This window comes from Ascaphus truei, chromosome 3 (genome assembly GCF_040206685.1).
Source record: "Ascaphus truei isolate aAscTru1 chromosome 3, aAscTru1.hap1, whole genome shotgun sequence".
In the NCBI taxonomy this organism is placed as follows: domain Eukaryota; kingdom Metazoa; phylum Chordata; class Amphibia; order Anura; family Ascaphidae; genus Ascaphus; species Ascaphus truei.
The window spans coordinates 147,985,278-148,007,902 of record NC_134485.1 but is presented as its reverse complement, the minus strand read 5'-3'; positions in this window follow the sequence as shown (position 1 = coordinate 148,007,902).

Here is a 22,625-nt window from a genome sequence, read left to right as displayed (position 1 = left end):
ACATTCCTGCGTGTGTAACGTAGCAGTGCAGAGCCTGGTTTGATTTATTCTGTGTTTTTTTTCTCGTCATTTTTTATTTTTATTTTCTCTACATGCCTGCCTAAACCATCTTGATATTACGATATTCAATCTGTGCTGTGGCTTTTGACTGTGACACTGTGCGTTTGACTGCACATGATCAATTTGTGTGATTTTTATGTATTTGGGGGTGTATGGATCAAATTATTATGATGGCCTGCCTGTTGAAAATATGTCATCTCTTTGAACTACAGTACAGTTAATCCTTCATGCAGCTTTACCCCCCTGCCCCCCGCAGACACACACTAGGCTCGCTCAAGGATTTCAACCTCTTATCGACACCTCTCCAAAACCATTCATTTTCAAAAGCTTGTCTTTGTGCTTTTCAACCTCTCTCATACCAGTCGTTAATTTTCCTATTGTTGGCTTTCCCTTATGTTAATCTGATTATGTAACCAATTATTAAAAGGGTAACCAATTAATAAAACTGTATGTCTTCTTGAAGAATCCCCCACACACACATTCACAGTGAATTTAAAGTTCAAAGAAATAAAATCTTAATATAATGAAATATGTATTTTATTTTACCAGGAAGAAAAAATACAAATAATCATTGAGAGAGGGGGGGTTGAAAATTGAGGGCCGGTGGATAATCATGAATAATGCACATTGATAATAATAAAAACAGTAATACAAATTTTCCGTCTTTATCTTCTTCCTCATTCTGTGAAGTTCAGAGTGGAGGTTTTGTGTAAATCATGACTGCAGTTGGATACACTTAACTGTACACACAGTTCACAAAATTTAGACATGATACCCCCCCCCCTGTCCATCCTTTTTTCTCTGAAAAGACAAGAAAATAAAAAATTAGTGCAGTTATGTGCATACTGTATTATGGCATTGTGTACTGTATAGCTACTCCATATTAGACTACAGTATGCAGATAGTACTGTCAAACTAGTCTATACTTGAACTACTGTATACTGTAACTACTGTTAAATACTTTGTAACCAGATGGCTAGTGCTGATCTCTCAGGAAAGAAAAAATGTGTGCCGTTAGGTGCATATTATGGCATTGTGTACTGTATAGATTCTCCATATTGGACTACAGTATGCAGATACACTGTAGTGCTGTCAAACTAGTGTATACTGGAACTACTGTATACTGTAACTACTGTTAAATACTTTGTAACCAGATGCTTAGTGCTTCTCTCTCAGGAAAGAAAAAATCTGTGCCATACTTACCTGTATCATACTGTACTTACCATACTACAGTACAGTACAGTACTATACCATACTACCTTCCTGAGGCTTGCCCATTACGCTCGATCACAATGGGCAACACAGTCGCAATATGGTCAATATATTTATTGCATCGTTCCACGGTGAGCACATCGTTCCAAAAACTCATTATGCCTTGCGCCAACTCATCCTTTTTGGATGGTTTCACAATTTTTCGGATATGATCCTTCAGCTGATGCCAGACCATTTCGATAGGATTGAAGTCTGGCGATCTGTCATTGGAGGGGTAAAAAAAGGACAATTAGTAAAAGAGATACACAGTAAAAACAGTGGGAAAAAATGAGACACGGTTACCGTACTTAGTCCGCTGGCGCTTCACCCAGTTGATACCGCGCTCAAGAATATGTGCTGTTGACGCGGTATGCTTCGGATCGTTGTCCTGGTAGAAACGGTGACCATCTGGGAACTCACGTGTGATGTAATCCACAATCTCAGGCACAATTTGCTCTTGGAAAAAAGCTTTATTCATGATTCCTATAACAAGAAAAGAAAAGTGCTCAAAAAACTGCACACTAGTACAGTACAGTGCATAAGGCAAAAGCGTGTGACTTATTTTACCTTCAAAGATGACAATGCATCCTGGTCCACGCCTAGAGATGGCACCCCACACATGCATCTTCACTGGGAGTTTTGGACGCGGCTTCATAGATATGCGACCTTTTTTGTGGAATGCAAAGGTGGCAAATTTCTCCAGTGATACAGTAGACTCGTCAGTGAAGATGCACTCCTGGAAAGTTTCTCCACTGTCGATCCATGCCTGGGCCTGGACCACTCTCTTGATCTTGTTAACGTCCCTTATCATAGGGTACGCTCGGTAATGACAAGGAATAATTTTATAGGTACAGTATAGTACAGTTTCTTAAACAACACTTTAACCTCCTGTACTGTCCAGTACTAACCTCACACGTCCATATTTCCATCCAATTCTGCGTCTCGTCTTCTTTATGCTGGTCTCGGATACAGTGAGATTGTGATTTTGCCGCAGAGTGTATTTGACTCTTAATGCACTCTTCTCATCATTCTCTTCACTTATTTTGTCGACCAGAAGAGTTGTCTCCCTACAGTGTAAAGAAAATCAACAATCCTGTAAGTTACAGTGCAGTAGGCCACAAGTACAGCACATCATTTACAGTGGCGGCCGACCAGAGTCTAAAACGGCTAGATCCACGGCTCTCAGATAATCCCGGTTAGGTGCGTTTTTGTTTTTTTTGCCCGGAGTGAATTGCGTTATTTTAGCGCTCGTGATATTAGCATTTTATTCTCGCTGTCTGCAATACTGCAATGCCGTGTAAAAACTCAGGGGGCGTTTGCGAGCTTTTGTCTTTGAAATCTAATACCTTCGCGGTTCAACCTACATCAGTACACAGTCTATGTGTGCGCGCGCAGTAATTGTAAATTTGCATATTTAAAGTATACATGCATTTGCAGTGCTGTACTGTACAGTATGTCTCATTTGAAAAAATTTGAAACGCATAGGCGTGTACAGTACTGTAACAGTGTCACATTTCGGCATATACAGCGCTCTCTCCTCGCTCAGGATAATTTACTGCACTGCAGGGTATTTCAACTTCTTATCTTCTCTACAATGCAGTATATCTCTCGCACACCATTCCTTTGAACGTGTGTCTGGTTTCAATCACATTCATGCTTGACAGCAGGTGATGACTGCGCATGCGCCTGTAACTTCGCCCACCACTGCTTGCTTGATTGAGTGACCAAAAAAAATAAAAATAAAAATTATTCTAATTTTTTTTTCTCCACAAGCCTGCAAAAACTATCTTGATACTATATTAAGATATTCAATCTGTGCTGCAGCTTTTACGTACTGTATGTGGGGGTGTAGGGATCATATTATTATGATGAACTGCCTTTTGAAATTAAAGTATAGTATGTCATTATCTTTGAACTTCATGCAGCTGTACCCTTTAGCCCCCTCCCCCACGAACACACACAAGGCTTGCTCATAGCCGAGCTAAAAAGCCTCACTGCGCCTGCGTGTAATCCTCTTTGAGATGGGAGATAGCTGATTACTGCGCATGACTCAACCAACCCCCCCCTCCACAGAGTCATTAATTTTCTGAAGCTTGACATTGTGTTCTTAATCCGTCCATAGCCGAGCTAAAAAGCCTCACTGCGCCTGCGTGTAATCCTCTTTGAGATGGGAGCTATCTGATTACTGCGCATGACTAAACCAACCCCCCCCCCCAACCCTTTGAGGCTTTGTTTACGGTAACGCTTTGGAAAATCCCTTCTCGAATTTGAAATGTAAATCTGATTTGCACAGCATTGTGAGAATTGAGAGTTAAAAAAACCATTGTCAATGATTATGATTAGCAGGAATGTAAATAAAAATGTATTTTTCCAGGAATAAAAAAAATAAATATAAAACGCTTGCATTGTGTTTTTAATCAGTCCCTAGCAGAGCATCACCTCTCTATGCGCCTGTGTGTACTGTAAACCTCTTTCGGATGGGAGCTGGTTGATTACTGCGCATGCGTCTGTAACTTCACCCACCACTGCTTGCTTGAGTGAGTGCCCAAAAAAAAAAAAAATTATTATAATGTTTTAATTGTTATTTTATCCACAAGCCTGCAAAAAAAATCTTGATATTACAGTACGATATTCAATCTGTGCTGTAGCTTTTGACTGCGACCCTGTACGTTTGACTGCACATGGTTGATTTGTTTGCTTTTTATGTACTGTATTTGGGGGTGTAGGGATCAAATATTATGATGAACTGCCTTTTGAAATTACTGTACTCTACTCTATGTAATTTCTTTGAACTGCTGAACAGCTAATCCTTCATGCAACCCCCTCCCCCACGCACACACAAACTCTTATCGACAGACACCTCCACAGTCATTCATTTTCTGAAGCTAGTCATTGTGTTTTTAATTCGTCCCTAGCTGAGCGTCAATCACCTCACTGCGCCTGCATGTAATCCTCTTTGAGATGGGAGCTAGCTGCTTACTGTGCATGACTCACCCAACCCCCCCCCCCCAACCCTTTGAGGCTTTGTTTACGGTAACGCTTTGGAAAGTCCCTTCTCGAATTTGAAATGTATATCTGATTTGCACAGCATTGTGAGAATTGAGAGTTATAAAAACCATTAACTGATTCATGTTGTTTTGTCATTCATTTCTTTTCTTTGGTGTACTGTAGGTGTGTTTGGGAGGGGGGTTGTTGTCAATGATTATGATTAGCAGGAATGTAAATAAATATTTATTTTATTTTATCAGGAACCAAAAAATACAAATGTAAAAATAATCATGAATAATACATAATGCAGTCTTTATTAAGTTCTTCTGGCAGATTGAAATTGGATAAACATTTAGAAAACATTTAGAAAACATGGATAAAGATGAATAATGCACATTTACAATAATATTATTTAATAATATATAATTTATAATATATATATACAGTATAATAATATAATTTTTTTCGTCTTTATCTTCTTCCTCGTTCTGTGTACAGTACAGTAGTTCATTGAGAGAGGAGAGGTTTTGTGTACATCATTACTGCTGTTTATATACAGTACTGTAACTTGAAAAAGAACTCCACGGTCGAAACGTTGTGTTGGCTCAATAAATGAGTTTGAATTTGCAGAATCCGCTGTGCCCTCTGTTCCTTCCTCTATGTACTCAGGACTGACTGCAGGCTTTCGTTCTAACATTGGAGCACCGGTAATTGTATCATTTTTTCTCTTTTTAAGGTGTGCAGCACTCCTCTCTATTATCTGGACTACTGCACCGACACACTTTATTCGAGCAAATACCCAGTATGTACCTGGCAGATACCTGGAATGCGCCGCTCCTCACCTCTGACAAGCCCCGTTGCGTTTGCCTGCCCAGCCTGGGTTCATGCCTGGCTGACGGGCGGCTGATCTGTTAAATGATAATGATTAGGATTTAATAGGCTGCAATGCTTCGCGTGTCTACCAGATGGCATAAATTCATGAATTGTAATGCAGTATATATATATATACTGTGCAGTATTGCAGCCAGCGGGAATAAAATGCTTCAATCCCTGCTTGGAAAATACCTCAATGCACTCGGGCAGAAAACAGTCACAAACCTCAATACACCCGGGTATACCCGAATTCGTGGGACTAGCCGAGCTCGAATAAAGTGTGTCGCCAGTGTATATACAGTACTGTACACTTGGCTGCACAAACAGATTAGAATGCACACAACACCCCCCTTCCCCCCAAGGCCATCCCTTTTTCCTGAAAAGACAAGAAAACAAAAAATTGGTGCAGTTATGTGCGTACTGTATTATGGCATTGTGTGATGTGTAGTACAAGATGGCTGGTGCTGCTTTCTCTGGAAAGAAAAAAAATGAGCAGTTAGGTGCATACTGTATTATGGCATTGTGTACTGTATAGCTACTCCACATTGGACTATAGTAGGCAGTTACTGTAGTACTGTCAAACTAATCTATACTGGAACTACTGTATACTCTGACTACTGTTAAATACTATGTAACCAGATGTCTGGTGCTGCTCTCTCTGGAAAGAAAAAAAATTGAGCAGTTACTGTATTGTAGGTGCATACTGTATTATGGCATTATGGCATTGTGTATGCATTTAGTACTGTCAAACTAGTCTATACTGTAACTACTCTATATTCTGACTATTAGGAAAGAAACAATCTGTTCCATACTTACCTGTATCATACTGTACTTACAATACTACAGTACAGTTCTACTTTCTTGATGCTTGCCCATTACGCGCGATCACAATGGGCAACACAGTCGCAATATGGTCTATATATTTATTGCAGCGTTCCACGGTGAGTACATTGTTCCAAAAACTCATTATGCCTTTCGCCAACTAATCCTTTTTGGAGGGTTTCACCACTTTCCGGATATGGTCCTTCAGCTGATGCCAGACCATTTCGATCAGATGGAAGTCTGGCGATCTGTCATTGGAAAAAAAGGACAATTAGTTTAAGAGATACAGTACACAGTAAAAACAGTGGGGGAAAAATGAGACACGGTTACCGCACTTACTCCGCTGGCGTCTTCACCCAGTTGATACCGCGCTCAAGGATATGCGCTGTTGACGCGGTGTGCTTCAGATCGTTGTCCTGGTAGAAACGGTGACCATCCGGGAACTCACGTGTGATGTATTCCACTATCTCAGGCACAATTTTGTCTTGGAAGAAAGCTTTATTCATGATTCCTATAACAAGAAAATAAAAGTGCTCAAAAAACTGCACACTAGTACAGAACAGTGCATACAGTAAGGCTACACTAGTACAGTACAGTGCATAAGGCTACATTATATTTTATATATTTTACCTTCAAAGATGACAATGCATCCTGGTCCACGCCTAGAGATGGCACCCCACACATGCAGTTTCACGGGGTGTTTTGTCCGCGGCTTCAAAGATATGCGACCTTTTTTGTGGAATGTAAAGGTTGCAAATCTCTCCAGCGACACAGTAGACTCGTCAGTGAAGATGCAATCCTGGAAAGTTTCCCCACTGTCGATCCATGCCTGGGCTTGGACCACTCTTTTGATTTTGTTTGCGTCCCTTATCATGGGGTACGCTCTGTAATGACAAGGAATAAATAATTTTAGCGGTACAGTACAGTTTCCTAAACAACACTTTTACCTCCTGTACTGTCCAGTACTAACCTCACACGTCCATATTTCCATCCAGTGCTGCGGCTCATCTTCTTTATGCTGGTCTCGGATACAGTGAGATTGTGATTTTCCTGCAGAGTGTATTTGACCCTTAATGCACTCTTCTCATCATTCTCCTCACTTATTGAGTCCACCAGAAGAGTTGTCACCCTACAATGTAAAGAAAAACAATCCGGTAAGTTACAGTGCAGTTTCTTACAGCACAGTTCTACAGTATCAATATGCATCAATATAAAAAATATATACTGTATACAGTACTGTTGTAACATAAATATAAATTGAAATAACCAAAATATTGGAGACAGTAGATCAACAGTACACAATATATTGTTCTATTAATATGCAGCAATATTAAAAAATATATATACTGTTGTAATATAAATATAAATATAAAAAATATATATACTGTTGTAATATAAATATAAAAAATATATATACTGTTGTAATATAAATATAAAATATATATATATACTGTTGTAATATAAATATAAATATACAAAATATATATACTGTTGTAATATAAATATAAATATACAAAATATATATACTGTTGTAATATAAATCTACCGAAATAACAAAAATATTAGATACAGTACTGTAGATCTACAGTACAATATTTTATATAAAAAAATGTTTTAAACTGTATAAATATACTTACGCGTTCGTTACCCTTGGTGCCCTTTTGCGTTCTCTGTTTTTCTGTATGCATGATAGCACACAGTGGTTGCTGGCACAACGAGGCCAGAAGTAGCTAACCAGCGTTGGATAGCAGCAATTCGGTGTCCGCTCGTGTACATCTCCTTAATTCGCATGCTGAGATCCTTTGAACAGGCATTGCTGCGAGTAGAAAGAAATACAAACACAAGAATGTATATTCGATGTTTAGTCGATGTGTATTCAATGTGCAGTGAATCCACAAAATGGATGGTGTATTTACACGGTAATGACTCACATTAGAGTACGCCCACTTTCAACACCTGTACCTCGCCGCCATGCATAAAAGGTTACACACTTTGCATAGCCCACCACTTGATGATCTTTATCTGAACTTGCCCTTGTCCAGATACTGCATTATGCCATCTGCTTCCATGGATCAACCCTGATTCTATGGACGCAGGAAGCCACTCGCCTCTGCCGTGCCTGTCACACAGAAAAAGCGAAAGGCGGCAGCCGTTTCCACGCCAAGGCCAAAGCGACAGGCTAAGGCCAATAAAGAAAACCTTCTGCTGACCCCAAAGGCTAAGGGTTTTAATATACGTCAGCCTTATTATGTCAAGAAGAAATACGGTGATGTACACTCAACGCAAAACAAATGGCAGCCAACCCATCGAACCCGTAGACCACTTCCTCCCATACGCTTTGACGACTCTGCCGCCGCTGTCCCGGAAATCTACAGCCCGTCTTCTCCACTTCTCGTCCTCGATGCTGCCGCCGCCCTCCCGGAAACCCACAGGCCATCTTCTCCAGTTCTATTCGACGACGCTGCCGCTGGTGCCTCTGAAATTGACGGGTCACTTTCTCCTTTGCGCTTAAACGACTCTGCTGCTTCTCGCCCGGAAATCCAGAGGTCACTTTCTCCATCCCTCTTCGACGACGCTGCCGCTTCTCCTCTACCGGATATCCACAGATCACCTCCTCCACCCTTCTTCGATGACGCTGCCGCTTTTCTCCATGGAACCCCCATCTCATCCTCCGTAGCAGCCATCCACCCAGATGTCCACATGCCATGCACAAGAAGCAGCTCATTAGACCGGATGCTGAATAGGATAAGTGTGGATATCCCCGTGGACTCCATTATGCTGACAAAGATAGATCAGCTTCTGGAGACCATGCTAAATATGGAGCAACGGATGCTACATATGGATCAACGGATGGATCGACGGATGGAGAAGATAGAGGCTGACATAGCGGGGATACATCATTTGCTCGGTGTTCATTCTTCTTTTTCCCCGACGCCGGAGCAGGAGGGTGGCATGGATGTGATGAATGGGAGCATCGACACCCTTCCATCACCAAGCGCACCCCCTCAACCAGAAGATTTAGTGTACATGTATGCTGTTGAGGAGGACAGGACAACTCCGTCAAGACCACGCCAGGAGACAACACGGCGACCAAGACCGGAGGAAAGCTTCCTCCCAGACAACCTACCCTCGCCCGTCGCCACAAGCACACACACTCACAGAAGACCTACATTCGCTAGCATCGATACGGTGCCCAACATCACCCTGCGCGATCTCCCACCGGCACACAGGGAGAAGTATAGGGTGATGAGTGCTGGTGCACCCCACAAGTATGCCTTGTTCATTTTTAAGCACCATGTGCCCTACTCGTTGTACTGCGACTGGGCCTTCAGAGTGAACTACGAAGGAAATCGCGTAAAAAAGGCGCTTCCTGACAATTTAAGAAAGACCATTTTGGAGGAATTGCAGCGCTTTTATTCAATTACAGATCCTGTAATGAAAGGCGTTCGAGACTGCATTAATGGCGTTTTGCGCCATGCAAGGCATCGGCCATGGAAGGACAATCTGGTGGGGTACGCATTTGAGTGAGTGTTCAACTGTTGAAAATGTTTGGTAAATGTTTTTTTCCAGTCCCCAAGGTCCGCAAACAGGTCCGGTTTTCAAGGTTGTCCTGAAAACTGGGCCTGTTTGCGGCCCTTGAGGACTGTAGTGGTGCAGGCCTGACTGACTGTTCTGCACACCATCCCACTGTAAATGTTTTTACTTGCCGTTCTTTAATAAAGGTGATGTTGCGTTTTGTATATTTTATGAATAAAGAATTTTTCTTTAAACAGGTAAGACCATACTGTTGTGCTGTACTGTACATGTTTTGACCTGCTGTACTTAAATAAAGGAGATGTTGTTGTGTGTTTTAACTTGTATTTATACAGAAATGTTTGTATTTACTGTACACAAGACCTGCACAATTCCAGTCCCCGAGGGCAGCAAACAGGCCCGGTTTTCAAAGGTTATCCTGAACTGGAGTTCTGCACACCACACCACACCTGACTGTTCTGCACACCATCCTACTGTAAATGTTTTGACTTGCCGTTCTTGTGTAAAGGAGATGTTGCGTTTTGTATATTTTATGAATAAAGAATTTTTTTTATAACATGTGACTGTAAACCATACTGACTGACTATAAATGTTTTGACTTTCTGTAAATAAATGTTTTCACTAGCAGTAAACCATACACCTGTTGATGTTTTGAATTGCTGTGCACTTAATGTTTTTACATTGTACAGTATATGTAAATAAATGTTTTTACTAGCAGTAAACCATACACCTGTTGATGTTTTGAATTGCTGTGCACTTAATGTTTTTACATTGTACAGTATTTGTAAATAAATGTTTTTGTACTTACTCCACCAATAAAAGAACATGTTGATTTGTTTTAAATTGTTCTATTGGCTCCTTTGATACTGTAACAAATTACAGTGTTTCTAGAATCTACACTACTCTCCAGGCATACTGTACTGTATACTGTAGGCATGCTCAGTACAAGAGTATTTAAAAAATAGAAGACACATACTGTACTGTACTGTATGTACTGGTACTGTATAGAAGACACATACTGTATGTACTGTAATACATGTAGAATAAATGCATACTTTTTATTTTTTCGGGTTTATTACACAGTATACTGTATATAAAAAAGTATTGTATACTGTACGGTCAGAAAACATCAGCATACTGTTTCAGGAACAGTATTCTATCCTAATCAATAACAACAGCCACTAAACTGTAGACTCCGGTACGTGGTTTTATAAATCCGATTCAGCAATGTGCAGGCATTGTTACACAAAGCGATATTATCCATCGAAATCCCTCCATTAGCCATTTTCTATTCTGAGGAAAAACAAAAAGAAAAGTTTTACTGTAATGGTCATTCCCCTAAAGAAGTTCCCAGCCAGTCCCACCAATAATTTTCTCGGGGGGCGTCTCCTGTTCACATGCGCATGCGCCTACCATCGATGTGATGACACGCATATGCGTTTCAAGAAGGTTCCAATGCGCATGCGCCTAGCATTCCACCAATTGTTCAGTATCTGCAGTACTGTAGAAGCCGCTCAGCCAATGATATTGCTTACAGGAGAATCGCTTGACTTTTGAATCGCACTGATATTGATATTTTCAAAAAAATAAATAAATAAATATGGGAACATTACTCACCATAGAATTTCCCATTCAGCTGGCGCCAGTGCCGGGCCACTGCCAGTCCAGTGTTCTTGATCATACACGTTGATAGTTGGCAGCGGGACTAGTCCACCTGTAGTCAGCTGATGAGGCTGGAAATTGCTTAGGTACATGCAAGCTTGCTCGAAACTGCACGCGAAATCCGTCTCAGGCTTGCTGGACAGACAGCAAGGGTTGTCACTGACGGTGGGACCGTTATTGGAAGCCGGTGCTGGTGCTGGCGCATTGCTTAGCAGCGACTGTCATTTCTTAGTTGGTTTTAACACAACCTTTCGCCTTTTGCCGTCTGCATGATCATAGATACAGGAAAACGCTGGTGATACACACCAATACCCTCCAATAAATTGTGGATCAATACGATAAAAACATGGATCGCTACATAACCTTTTCCTTATTGCACGCTTCCACACATGAGGAGCTGGCGAAAATTTGTAAAAGTCATAGTTTTCGATAAAATACTGATAAATTTGAACAACTGTTGCCATCTTATCATCTGTTGCACTAATCGCGGCCCATATTAAATAAGCGTACGTTCTGTCGGGTTTTTGGAACACGGACTGCAGTTGTGCACTCATGTCGGGACTCTCAGGACAATAAAACAAGACCAGACACTGTACATTTATTTTTTAATATGAAAAGCCTAAATTGATACATTATTGTAACTTCTTCAGTACTAAGGTCAATTTACAATGGACCACTGTGGTATTTTTTTAAACACCTGCAAGTCGACACATTACTGAAGCGCATGCGCATTACAATTCATGAATATCTGCCACCTGGCGGATACGCGAAGAATTGCAACCAATTAGATCCGAACCATTATCAATAAACACATCAATAAACACATCAATAAACACATCAACCGCGGGTGACGCCGGCATGAATGCAACATGAATGTGGCATGAACGCGGTGAAGTTCGTGGCATTCGGAAAAAATCCCCGAAAAAATTCGGAGATGTTGGAGAATAAAATGGGCCGCGGCTGTAGTTTGGGAAAAAATATATATAAAAACAAAAAATGCTTTAGAAAAATGATTATATTTTTATTGTTTAATCAATCATTTCTGTTAATAATGCAATAAAATACTATTTTCCTGCATTAAGGATTATCCAACATGACTTCTGCCCAGCTCATGATAATCACGCAACAGTACATTTACATGAATGGCTCTGTTGGAGGGCTCTGTTGTTGTGTTGTTGATAAGCTTTGAACTTCAAGTTGACTTGTTTTGTTACAGTACAATAGCAGTTTTAGAAGGGCTTTCTTAGCTAGGCCTGTATCTCACACAAACATGTTAATCTTATTACTAGTGGGGGGGGGAGTGTTGTGTTGAAGAAAAGGCAAGTTAGAATGGCTTAGCTTATTGCACTTGCGCATGCGTGGGATGGTTTGTCAGAGGTGTTGATAAGTGGTTGAAATCCTTGAGCCGTGTGTGTGCGGGGGTGGGGGGTGAAGGTGTGTGAGCTGTGCTAGCTGTATGAAGTTCCAAGCTGTAGTTCAAAGACATATTCTCAACAGCTCACCATAATGTTTTGATCCCCACAACCCCAAATAAAAATCACAGTACTACAGTATGCCACCCATCTCAGAAAGAACGTACATGACTAGTGTGGAATTAAAAAGCAACAGTACTGTTTGTTTCTCATAATATCCATAATTGCTACAGTATGCAAGCCCATGGTGATAACCCCAAAAAATATATACTGCATTTGTAAAACTTGAATCTCAGAATATCCATACATGCTATGCAAGCCATGGCCATAACCACAAAAAAAAAAACCCACGTTATACAGTACAGTATATATTTTTAAAACTTGAACTAACTTCCAAATGAATGGGAAGTTATACACGCATGCGCATTAATAATGAAGAAGGTCCCAGGTCCCAACCAAAGAGAATTACATGCAGGCACAGAACTGTGAGAGCAGGCTCGGGAAGATTAATGCAACCACAAAGCAAAGCATTTGAAAATGGATGGTTTGTCAGAGGTGTTGATAAGAGGTTGAAATCCTTGAGCTGTATGTGTGCGGGGGGGGGGGGGGGGGTGGAGGTGGTGTGAGTTGTGCTAGCTGTATGAAGTTCCAAGCTGTAGTTCAAAGACATATTCTCAACAGGTCATCATAATGTTTTGATCCCCACACCCCCAAATAAAAATCACAGTACTATAGTATGCCACCCACCTCAGAAAAAACGTACATGACTAGTGTGGAATTAAAAAGAACATTACTGTTTGATTCTCATAATATCCATAATTTCTACAGTATGCAAGCCCATGGTGATAACCCCCAAAAATATATACTGCATTTGTAAAACTTGAATCTCAGAATATCCATACTTGCTATGGAAGCCATGGCGATAACCCAAAAAAAAAAAAAATTAAAAAGCAACAGTACTGTTTGATTCTCATAATATCCATACATTTTTGTATGATTCATTACCCAATAAAATTCTAAAGAACAATATCGCACACTGAACGTGTGTGGGGGGGGTTAAAATCATCAGACCCCCCCCAAAAAAAATATATTATTTGTTTTTTTTAATCAATTTTTTCTGGTTTTTATTTTCAGTACTGTACAGTACAGCAATACAGAATCAAATGCAACAATAACGAAGGAAAAGACAAGCCTGTACACCAATTATTGTATTTTTGTATTTTTGCATTTTTGTATGATTCACTACCCAATAAAATTCTAAAGAGCAATTATTAATGATTTGATTCATCTACTAAAGTGTGTGTGTGGGGGGGAGATGGCAGCTTTGAAGGCTGTATGGTAATCTTATTAACAGCTCTGTGGGGGAGGGGTGTTGTGTTGTTGATAAGTGGTGAACTCCAAGATGACTTGGCACAGCACAATAGAAGAAGCTTTGAAGGGCTTATGGCACGCATTCGTGGCAGGCATCACAGCCGATTTCAGTCAACATGGTAATCTTATTAGCAGTGGAAGCAAAGCACGCCACATTTTCTTGAATGGCTCTGTGGGGGGGGGGGTGTTGTGTTGTTGATACTGCTAACAATCCCACGTGAACTTCACCGCCTAAGACCTTGTGCCTGACAAGAACGGAAAGCTTGCTTCTGAACGATCACAGGATGACCGAATTTGCGAACATGTTACTATAATACAGCACATGTTTTTTTCTATAATCGTACAGTATCTGCTGGCCAGCTCATGCAAAATTTGCTGACCCGTGGCACCCACCCCTCAAATAAAAATCACTTAGTACAGTAAGGTATCAAAACATACAAGAAAAATGATGAAGTATGGGCGGTCACTGCGTAAATGGAACTCAGCCAAAAAGTAAAATAAAAAACAGCTTTATTAAACAATTTTTATTTATAAAATATTTTTACCAGGAAGTAATACATTGTTAAATGTCCTTAAATTTGCTTTTTCTATAGACTGACGTCAGAATAACAGAATTCAGCATTCTTGTCGTTTGCACACAAAAACAAAACGTTTATTTTGAAAATAATTACTTACATACAAAAATAGTAAGAATGACGATGATGTTTCAAATAGATTGATATTCTTAAGAATAGTTGCACATAGTAACCTTCTTTCTCCTCTTCATGATATCATCACTCTGGCCTGGTCTTTCTTCCTCTGGCCTATCTTCTCTCCATCCTTCCTTCCTAATGCTTACTAAGCTCACTGTTGTATTTATCCATATAATATTCCTTGAATCAGCTCTCTTAATATATATTTCTATTCCAAATTAGGTCCTGCAGTTTCAAACTATGATCGAATCAGAAACAGTACACTTATTCTAAACATAGAATACCAAATACAGTAAGGACTGGAAGAGTCTCAGAGCTTTTGTCACAGCCTCTACTCTCAGCTAAAGTCACAGTTGTCAATAGTCACTCAGTGTCAAACCTAAACAGGGTTTCTGCCTACTCTGACCTTTTAGGACAGCTGCACCGTCAAAATAACTCTATAACCGAAAATACAATCAGATATAATATATAGATATGAAGGAAAGTCCAGACTATTATACTGTATACTTTAACATTCTGCCTTTGATAACAGATTCATTCATTACAATATAATTATTGTTAAATTGGATTTCTTACAGCCCCCCTAAATTAGATTGTAATAGAATCACTATAAATCATTCAAACAACCATACATATCACATTCAAAAATTATCAAACAGAATGTCAAAATACAGCACACCTCTGAATTACTCTTCCTTCACAATACATATTACCAATAGGTGAAAAACAATACATCATAAAACAATGTACAATGATGAAGATAAATGAAACACTTATTTCCCAATATTGATACATTATAACAGATTTCTTTTAAAAAAAATGCCCATCAAGCCTTTAATTACCCATCATGTTCTATCTCTTTTAGTTTACCTTCTTCATGTTGAAAAACAATTTCTGCTTTTAATTGTTTTTGTAACATCTGAAGTAAACCTTCATCTTTTTAAAGTTCTTCAATCCATTTCTCCCAAGAGAACTCAAACTCTTTTATTTGAGCTATTTTAAATTGTAATGGAACCATATTTACATCTCTCAAGAATGTGTATATATTCCTACTGATTTCCTCCAACACAATTTAATTCTTCAATCATTAAAGGTTTTTACTGTTTCAATACAAAGTAAGCATGAATGATAAATAATCTTGATCTGGTGTAGTAAACAAATTGTTTTAGAATAAAAATGTAAACTAGCGTGAAAAAATCTATCCATTAAAAATCCTGCAATAATTGTGTAAAAAATAAAATCTAGATATTGGAGACTATAAAATAATAACTGAATATTACTACCACTATTTCTTGTACTGTTATAGGAAATAAAACTCTTTCTTTTCCCAATATGGACTTTTAAAGAAAAAATAATAATACTTGTACACACTGTACATCGCACCCATAAATCTGTATAATTTTGAACCAATAACAATTCTTCTAGCAAACTTTGTTGTACTCCTAGAGATGTAATTCCCCGTTGTACTTTTTCAGTATTGATTATTTCTTTCAATAGTCCCAGTAGTAATAAATATAATAAAAATAGTCATTTTGTTCTTTTTCCTAAAAAATGAAAAACTATTCAGTCCCATCGGTGATGACTCTTGTTGTTTTTCCTCATTCTTCTTGACTCCGATCATCCAATCGTATTCTTTATTCATCACACAATTACATATGACCTGTAAAAATATAGCAGTATCATTATATTGGTAAATATATTTAACCTTAGTCCATCTGGACCATACACTTACAGTACTGTCTACATGTCACATACATAAATCACAAACATAACCTTTAACATAATGTTAATTATAATGTTAACTATATCATAAGATCCTTCTCAATTTGTTTTCGAAAGATCTTTTTCATAAAAAAAATGATCATAATTGTCATCTACTTCACTTCCCCCCTTTTAAAATTTTGTAAATACAGAAGACCTATTTTAATTCCTAAATTTTAAATCCTATTCTACCAACTGATTATGGATAATACTTTAAATCTTTATTTAATCCCTAAAATTTCACATGTAAACTTTCATCACTAAACCTGTGAAAAGAGAACCCCTATCTGACTCAAGAATGCGTGGAAAACCCCATCTGGAAAAAACATGATTCCAAAAAACTCGTGCTGTAGTAATTGCATCATTTTGCTTGACCAGAATGCTCTCAACCCATTTTGAAAAGACAGCTCTCGTAATCCAAGCATATTTTAACCCATTCTTCCCTGAGGGTAAGGAACCATTGTGATCAATTTGCAATGTGGACCATGGGCCATCTGCTGGTGCAATACATTGGAAAGGTGGTTTTTGCCTTTTGAGCCCAGGATTTCCTTTTAAAGTTTCCAAAAGTGTCTCTTGTCCTACGTGACCCAAACTTTCATGATTTATGGCCTTTTCTTTATGGACACGAGAAGGCTTTAAATCAACCCGGGAAATAGCAATGGACGTATCCTTTGCCTGTTTCTCTGTAAAGGAAAGGAGCTGTGTATCTTTGTGTCTGACTGTCACTGTGGCACTAGTCTCTGTAAGCACTACATTCTGTTCTGTTAAAACCTCTTCCTTAGCCAAGGAATCAACTATTGCATTTCCTTCAGTGAGAAAATCCTGTCCTGTTTTTTGTGTTATTTGGAAATCTTTCTTAAGTGTTGGCTTGAGACAAAAATTATCACTGAGTTCAGGTAATTGAAACTCACTGGTGACCATTTCAATTGGACAGACACTTCTCTCATTACCATATTCAGAAGGATTAATTAACACAGGCTTTCTGCCTTTAGAATCTTTCCAAATTGCCTTATTGCCTAAATCCACAATATTACAAAGAGGTGTTCCTGGCAACATTGGTAACTTTTCTTTTGTTACACTTAACTGTGCCTTGGTATCTATTAAAAACTCTGTATCAAACCCCCCTAAGGTTCCTTCTTTATCCAAAGTTACTGGAGTTAATACTTCAAGAGGACGTGGTTTCCGATATTCTAGTCAGGATGAATTAAGTATTTCGTCTAGTTGAGTTATGTTACAAACCTGTTTGTGTGTGAGATCATTAGTCTCAGTGTAACTAGCCATGATGTAATTTTTTTTACAAGGAGAGCATCCCGTGTTTGCTTAGGTGCTGTGTGCTGAACAAATACATTCTCTTTCCGCAAACTGTTTTGTAGATCTAAGAATTTGTCACAGTTTCTTCTATAATGCCCTATTTCTCCGCAATGAAAACATTTAAAACCTTGCAGCCGCAAAGGCTTGTCTGTTCTGCAGTTGTCACTCCTGTCACTCTGACTGTTCCAAGAGCTGTTACTTTTTTGAGTGGCATGAAAGGCATTTCTATCATTAACAACTTCTGAGATTTTAAGTCTGGGATTATTCTGCAAAAGCTGACGTCTAATATTATCAATAAAAAGAGCAGCAACTTCTAATGATTCTTTCTCAGAAGCAATTGCTAATGTTACTGGATCTAAAAATGTAATTTTTTTTACAAATGCTTTAATCATTTTCTCTTCAGAATCTTGATCAGAAAACAGTAATTTGTATGCAGTCTGGAATTTTAACATAAACTCAAAAGTATCCTCTGTAATTTTGGGTTTAAGATCTTCCAAAATATCAACGGTAATGGCATGTCCGGTGGAAATGTAAATTAATTGATTAAGCCTGTCAATGCAAGACCCTTGTTTAAAATCACCGTTATCATCCTCTTGAGGCATGCTGACAGGCATTTTTAACCTTCGACTCATGTGAGTTGGTAACCAAAGTTTGTAAATCTTATTTTTCTGTTCCTCAGTCAAATTAAATCGATCTGTATAAGATTAAAAAATGTCTGCATTATGAAATGCATCCAGGTGATTTTTATAATCAGGTATATCTTTTAATACCTTCATTAAATGTTCGTGAATCTTTAAATTCAGTGTGGCTGCTTTGTCTTGGAACTTTTTCCTTGTCAGTTCTGTGCTGCTTATGTCAGTCACATCTACGTCTGCACTAGAACTAGGAATAAAAGATGCCCCTTGAGTATCTTTTTTCTTTTTGTCTTTACCAGCAACGCATGCAAATTTGATATTGGAAGTTTCAATTTGTTTTTCTAACTCATGTATGCGTTTATGTAAAATGTTACAATTTGAACATTGATCAGTTTTTACAACTTCAATTTTATGCGATTTCTCATCATTGAAAACCATCAAATTAAACACTTTGATCATTTTCATGACATTTCTTAATTTTTTCTTATCTTTATGCATAGTTAGTATTTTCTTATCTATTCTCTCATTTTCTATTTGCACCTGATTCCATAGATAACTCCACAATTCAGTGTCAGTAGATGTATGAGGTAACACATTTAACATCATATTACTGTCATTTGCATATGAATTAATAAATTCCATTACTTACGTTTTGTTATGTATTTTCTTTCACCGAAAACTTGTGCTCCAAGACTCGAATTGTTCCCCCACAAACGTCACAACGTTTCTTTGAAGAAATTCCACACTATTCCATTCAGCGCATACAAATGCTCCAGACAATGCTCCCTGCACGTCCCGCAAATGTACCTTCTTCCTTGGGAAACTTAACCAGACAAAGGCAACCCCCGAACAGTCCGTCTCCCTCTAGGAGATTCGTGAAACGTGGTTCTCTGTCTCTGATCTATTAATCAACTGTAGTCAAATCTACCAAAAACTTGACACTTCTTTTTTTTTTCCTTTGGTTCGTTTCAATTTTTTCTCAAATCTTGGATCCAGGATGTATCGACCACACCCCCTCTAATCCAAATGTGACGAAAAAACTGAATGAAGGCTGGCTCGCCAATGTTAAATGTCCTTAAATTTGCTTTTTCTATAGACTGACGTCAGAATAACAGAATTCAGCATTCTTGTCGTTTGCACACAAAAACAAAACATTTATTTTGAAAATAATTACTTACATACAAAAATAGTAAGAATGACGATGATGTTTCAAATAGATTGATATTCTTAAGAATAGTTGCACATAGTAACCTTCTTTCTCCTCTTCATGATATCACCACTCTGGCCTGGTCTTTCTTCCTCTGGCCTATCTTCTCTCCATCCTTCCTTCCTAATGCTTACTAAGCTCACTGTTGTATTTATCCATATAATATTCCTTGAATCAGCTCTCTTAATATATATTTCTATTCCAAATTAGGTCCTGCAGTTTCAAACTATGATCGAATCAGAAACAGCACACTTATTCTAAACATAGAATACCAAATACAGTAAGGACTGGAAGAGTCTCAGAGCTTTTGTCACAGCCTCTACTCTCAGCTAAAGTCACAGTTGTCAATAGTCACTCAGTGTCAAACCTAAACAGGGTTTCTGCCTACTCTGACCTTTTAGGACAGCTGCACCGTCAAAATAACTATATAACCGAAAATACAATCAGATATAATATATAGATATGAAGGAAAGTCCAGGCTATTATACTGTATACTTTAACATTCTGCCTTTGATATCAGATTCATTCATTACAATATAATTATTGCTAAATTGGATTTCTTGCATAATTGAGAGTTACCTCTCGTTTTCAAGTATGTCCTGGGCACAGAGTAAAACAAATAATACATGGTTACAAGTACAGTTACATAAATGAGCAGGGTATACATTATATACAAGACATTGCGTGCACAGTTAAAGAAAATATATATTATGAGCGTATGAAACAGTTACAGACCAGGTTAAAATGTGAGACAGCCTTAGATTTGAAAGAACTTAAACTGGTGGTGGATGTGAGGGTCTCTGGTAGGTTGTTCCAGTTTTGGGGTTAACGGAAGGAGAAGGAGGAACGTCCGGATACTTTGTTGAGCCTTGGGACCATGAACAGTCTTTTGGAGTCTGATCTCATATGATAAGTGCTGCAAGTGGTAGGGGTGAGGAGCTTGTTCAGGTAGCTGGGTAGCTTGCCCATGAAGAATTTAAAGGCAAGACAGGAAAGGTGAACTTTGCGCCTAGACAATAGTGCTGTACATCACAGAGAGACCTCTGACGCGTTTCGTCCCATCGTGGGACTTTATCAAAGAGTGAAAGAACTCTCTACAAAGGCATCTTAAGTAGGCAAGCCCTTCCTGTTTATTGGCTGAAAAATTCAACTCAGTAGTAGGCAATCAGTCAATCAGGCTGAGAAGCCACAGGTGGGAATCGAATTTGCCTACAAGATGGCCTGTGTATAGACAGGTAACAAGGTGACAAATATAGTTACAAAAACACAAAAACACAAAAACTTTAAAATAATAAAAACAACTGCATGTGATGTAAAGCACAATAATATAAACTAATGAAGGAATGCACTTATGTTATCTTAACCAATTGGAGAAGAATGTAAAAATAGTGAAAACATATTTTGTCTAATATATATTTATAGGTTCACATACTGTCAAATAATGACGATATATAGGATACAATGCAAAGATGTGCATTATAATATAATGTCAAATCAATTCAATAAACTAACCATTTTAAGAAAATGCACATAACCAAGGAAACAATTCATACAGAAAATATATCTCTAAATATAATTTAAGGATAGCCAAGCATACAGAACAACAATAATAAATATTATGTTATATATGCTATGATGTAAGGAGACACACTCCCAAGACTCCCCAACCATTAACCCTGAAGGAAGTGTTTTTACTCCCAATCAACGTTAATGCCATGTGGGTGGAGAGTGTTGAGAGTGTATATCCAATACATCTTTTGTTTGTTGAGAATATTCCCTCTGTTGCCACCTCTGGGGTGGCAAGGTATATGCTCTATTGCTGAAAAGGAAAAGTTGTTAATACTACCTTTAGAACATTGTGAAAAATGTCTACCCACTGGATGATTTAAATCCCTCTTTTTAATCAAACGTACATGCTTGGCTATCCTCACTTTGAGGGGTTTGTGGTGCGACCCACATATTTGTGACCACAACCATAAAAAAGAACATAAATAACAAAACTGATATTACAAATGATAAAACTCCTAATATAATACTTTCTAAGGTTTTTATTATATGTGATGAATATGGTCTGAAATGTACATTGACACATGGAGCATCTGCCACATCTAAAGAAACCTTTTGGAATGCTTTTAATATTAGGGAAATTAGATTTGGAATCAAACATACTAGGTGATAGGTGAAAGGCCAATGTTTTGGCCTTATGGTAAGAAAATCTTGGTCCATGTTGTACAATGGTACGAATATCTTTGTCTAGCAACAATGTGTGCCAATGTTTGGATATGATATTACAAATTTGTTGAGACTGAGCATTAAATGTGGTAATAAATAATAGACTCTTATTATTGTCGGAGAATAATGATAAATCTCTCTCTTTTTTAGAAATAAATTTCCTCTTTTTCTTACAAACAAGTATACTTCTGTCTATAGTATCTGCCTTAGCAAATGCTGTTGATATGTCTTTGGCTGAGTAACCCCTGGCCAAAAACCTGTCCGACATCTCCTTGGCTCGCGACAAGAACACTTCATTGTCCGAACAAAGTCTTTTTAATCTAATGAATTGAGCCCCTGGAATGTTTTTGATTAAAGAACGTGGATGAGAACTATGGGCGCTTAAAAGCGTATTTCTGGAATTCTGCTTCCTGTAAATGTCAGTTTGTATTGTCATGTTACCGTCAATATACAGGAATAAATCTAAAAAATGAATGTGATTAATGTTGTGCTCAAACGTAAATTTAATATTATGCGTATTAGTGTTAAGATAATCAATGAAAGAAAATAGTGAACTTTCGTCACCCTTCCAAATAAAGATCATATCGTCAATATATCTCTTATAGTAGTAGTAGAACGAAAGGTAATTAAGGGGTTAAGCCACACTGGCCCGATACCCACCCTTCACCCATGAATTTGTACAGTGGCTTCATCATGCAACTACAGTATATATACAGTATATATATATATATATATATATATATATATATATATAGAGAGAGAGAGAGAGAGAGAGAGAGATACAGTATATACACACATGATGAACCAATATACA